Here is a 4,575-nt window from a genome sequence, read left to right as displayed (position 1 = left end):
CTGTACCTCTCTTTGTTTTAACTTTCTGAGCGTGTTTTTAATCCAAACATATCATATCTATATGTTTTTGGAATCAGGAACCGACAAGGAATAAGATGAAAGTGTTTTTAAATTGATTTGGACAATTTAATTTTGATAATAATTTTTATATATTTAATTTTCAGAGCTTGTTTTTAATTTGAATATAACATATTTATATGTTTTTGGAATCAGCAAATGATGGAGAATAAGATAAACGTAAATTTGGATCGTTTTATAAATTTTTATTTTTTTTTACAATTTTCAGATTTTTAATGACCAAAGTCATTAATTAATTTTTAAGCCACCACGCTGAAATGCAATACCGAAGTCCGGGCTTCGTCGAAAATTACTTGACCAAAATTTCAACCAATTTGGTTGAAAAATGAGGGCGTGACAGTGCCGCCTCAACTTTCACGAAAAGCCGGATATGACGTCATCAAAGACATTTATCAAAAAAATGAAAAAAACGTTCGGGGATTTCATACCCAGGAACTCTCATGTCAAATTTCATAAAGATCGGTCCAGTAGTTTAGTCTGAATCGCTCTACACACACACACACACACACACACACACACGCACAGACAGACAGACACACATACACCATACCCTCGTTTCGATTCCCCCTCGATGTTAAAATATTTAGTCAAAACTTGACTAAATATAAAAACAGTCAGTTTGAAACTTCAGCGTCATGATGGCTCAGCCAGTTAAACGTCATTGTGCTATATGCTAATAGCAGCTGTTGACCGTCTGGATTGCCGATTGGTCAATGAATGTCAGAGCATGGGGACTCCTGACTTAAAAGTGACACTGTGCCTACAGTTGGTGACAGGAAACGGGATCAGAGCCAACAAACTGACTATGTTGTACTAGCTGTCTTTATAACTGTTTGGGCGGGAGGTGGAGGGGTCGAGCTAGGGGAGAGGAACAGCTGCCCAAACCCAGCCATGAAAGACGAGGTCACGTAATTCTCTGTGCAAAGAACATGCTACTCAAAGGACGAACTGTAATATCTGAGGCTTAAATATGGGTCATTGGATCTATGGACTGTTCTTTTAAAGCTGTACCAGTTGCATGAAGCCCCTATGCTGAGAGAACACTAGTAAAAACAAACTCTGTTGTCTGTTTTATTCATTCAGTTATACCTGCCTTGAAAGGACACCTGCAATGTGTGTTGGAACATTAATTTTGTTTGCTGGTCTAACAGCATCAATCCTCTCATCACATGTATTACTGTCCTAATTTAATTGCCAGTCCCTGTTGAAAGAAATGCAAGTTTTACACCCTCACGGCAAAGCCATTAGGGGCATGTTACTGGGTTTTAACCGGACTTTAGATGAGATACACAAGTGTATGCGTGTTTAGGTGGTATAAGATTTTCAATGACCAAAGTCATTAATTAGTTTTTAAGCCTCCAAGCTGAAATGCAATACCAAAGTCCGGCCTTTGTCGAAGATTGCTTTGCCAAAATTTCAATCAATTTGATTGAAAAATGAGGGTGTGACAGTGCCGCCTCAACTTTTACAAAAAGCCAGATATGACGTCATCAAAGACATAATCCAAAAAAATGAAAAAAACGTCTGGGGATATCATACCCAGGAACTCTCATGTCAAATTTCATAAAGATCGGTCCAGTAGTTTACTCTGAATCGCTCTACTCACACACACACACACAGACACACACACACACACAGAGACACACACACACACCACGACCCTTGTCTCGATTCCCGGGCCCTCTATGTTAAATCATTAAGTCAAAACTTGACTAAATGTAAAAAGGAGGGAGTCTTAAATTAAAATGGGCCCCCCTGCGGGTTAGGGGGAAGAATTTACCCTATGCTCCCCAGCATGTCGTAAGAGGCGACTAACGGATTCTGTTTCTCCTTTTACCCTTGTTAAGTGTTTCTTGTATAGAATATAGTCAATTGTTTGTAAAGATTTTAGTCAAGCAGTATGTAAGAAATGTTAAGTCCTTTGTACTGAAAACTTGCATTCTCCCAGTAAGGTCATATATTGTACTACGTTGCAAGCCCCTGGAGCAATTTTTGAGTCACTTGAGAAAAAGTGACTCTATGTAATCGGTCAGTGTTAGTCTGTCCGGCCGGCCGTCCGGCCGGCCGTCCGTAGACACCACCTTAACGTTGGACTTTTCTCGGAAACTATCAAAGCGATCGGGCTCATATTTTGTTTAGTCGTGACCTCCAATGACCTCTACACTTTAACGATGGTTTCGTTGACCTTTGACCTTTTTCAAGGTCACAGGTCAGCGTCAAAGGAAAAATTAGACATTTTATATCTTTGACAAAGTTCATCGGATGTGATTGAAACTTTGTAGGATTATTCTTTACATCAAAGTATTTACATCTGTAGCCTTTTACGAACGTTATCAGAAAAACAAGGGAGATAACTAGCCTTTTCTGTTCGGCAACACACAACTTAACGTTGGGCTTTTCTCGGAAACTATAAAAGTGACCGGGCTCAAATTTTATGTGAACGTGACTCATTGTGTTGTGAATAGCAATTTCTTCCTGTCCATCTGATGCCTCATATAATATTCAGAACTGCGAAAGTGACTCGATCGAGCGTTTGCTCTTCTTGTTTATTAGTGCTTTTGTGAACAAGAAACAATTAACAAGTGGCACTATCCCATCTCCCCCCTTTCCCCGTCGCGATATAACCTTGAACGGTTGAAAACGACGTTAAACACCAAATAAAGAAAGAAAGAATTAAAATGGGGGTTTATGAAGAGAAAATCTTAAAAAAAAGCAATGTCTTAAAAGGGGAGAGGTCTTAAATTGGGGTTCCACGGAAGTATATCGTCGCTGTCGTCCGCTGACCGTGCAACTGCAGAATCAGTGATTTTACAGGAGCCTCAAAAAACGCGTTGTCGACGGCTGCAACGTCATCCCACATTTGACATGAACTTGTTTCTTATGCTTTTGGCCAAAAAAAAAAAATTGTCTGTTTCTGGTAACATGGCTAAAAAAAATAGGGTCGGTAGGTCGGGATTTTTATTTTTTTTAAATTTTTTTAATTTTTTTTACCCCAAATGTAGACCAATAAAACTAACTTTAAAAAGCGCGCAAAGAGACTGGATTCACTATACATAGAGACAAGACACTCAACACATTTACAAATCGTCAGCGGACTTTCGTTTTCACACGTTTTTGTTGTTCATTTTCTCACCCTGTCCTTTACCACCAAAAAAAAAAAAAATTTTTTGAGTTTGGAAAAAAAAAGTTTAGGGTCGGCGCCGAAATTTAGGGTCGGTCGGGTGACCAGAAACAGACAATTTTTTTTTTTGGCCTTACCTATGTGTAAACATGTGATATAATAAAAAAAATGCAAACTATCAAAAATGTTCGTATTATTTCAGTTACACGCTTGACGACAGAAAATCTGACTGAAGTTACACGGTTAGAGTCAAGCTAACCGTGTAAGTGGTACATAATATGTCAAGAGAGAGAGAAGAGAGAGAGAGCCTAACAGTGTACTCCGTCCCCTAACCGTGTACTCCGTCCCGCCTGCTCGCGTCTCTCATGCACATACACGGTTAGCGTTTACAACATGTGACAATTTAGAGCATTTCCATTGGTTGCAGACACAAGATATTTATAGAAGACATGTGTGAAGTCTGTGATTAGGGTTTGAGATGAAAAAAAACAAATTCATATTTTGTCGGTTACACGGTTAGCGGACGACAGCGATGATATTTGTTTCCACATGATATTTTTTTTATTGGATTGTTACATAAACTAATTGTTTTTATGTCTTGAATGAGCAACTGGCTGTGGGTAGGTGAACAGAGTAGGTTTGCCAGGCGGCTAGATCAGGTCACAGCGGCTAGAGGCCAACTAACCAGTGTTTGCTGTATTGAGGCTTTATAGTCTGTTGTTTAAGATGTTCATCTGAAAAAAAGAACATAATTTTGTTCTGAACAATCATCTGTTATCTTTTATGGTTATGTCAGTGAAACTGTGTTTTGTGTCAGAAATTGAGGGCATGCAACATGCAGTCGTTTTCTTGATGCTAAAAGCATTAAACATTCTTAACATATTGATACATTAGTTAGCGACGAATGAGCATTATGTCATTGCATGTTGATGACCTGTTGGCATTTGGTTGACTTGGTGTGAAACCCCCCGCGGGTTTGGGGGAAGAATTTACCCGATGCTCCCCAGCATGTCGTAAGAGGCGACTAACGGATTCTGTTTCTCCTTTTACCCTTGTTAAGTGTTTCTTGTATAGAATATAGTCAATTTTTGTAAAGATTTTAGTCAAGCAGTATGTAAGAAATGTTAAGTCCTTTGTACTGGAAACTTGCATTCTCCCAGTAAGGTAATATATTGTACTACGTTGCAAGCCCCTGGAGCAAATTTTTGATTAGTGCTTTTGTGAACAAGAAACAATTGACAAGTGGCTCTATCCCATCTCCCCCCTTCCCCCGTCGCGATATAACCTTCGTGGTTGAAAACGACGTAAAACACCAAATAAAGAAAGAAAGACTTGGTGTGAACTCGCTCAAACCAGTTAGCCTTCATTAGCCTGTG

This window comes from Littorina saxatilis, linkage group LG6, assembly GCF_037325665.1.
Source record: "Littorina saxatilis isolate snail1 linkage group LG6, US_GU_Lsax_2.0, whole genome shotgun sequence".
NCBI classification, from domain to species: domain Eukaryota; kingdom Metazoa; phylum Mollusca; class Gastropoda; order Littorinimorpha; family Littorinidae; genus Littorina; species Littorina saxatilis.
Note: the sequence above shows the minus strand (reverse complement) of the source record.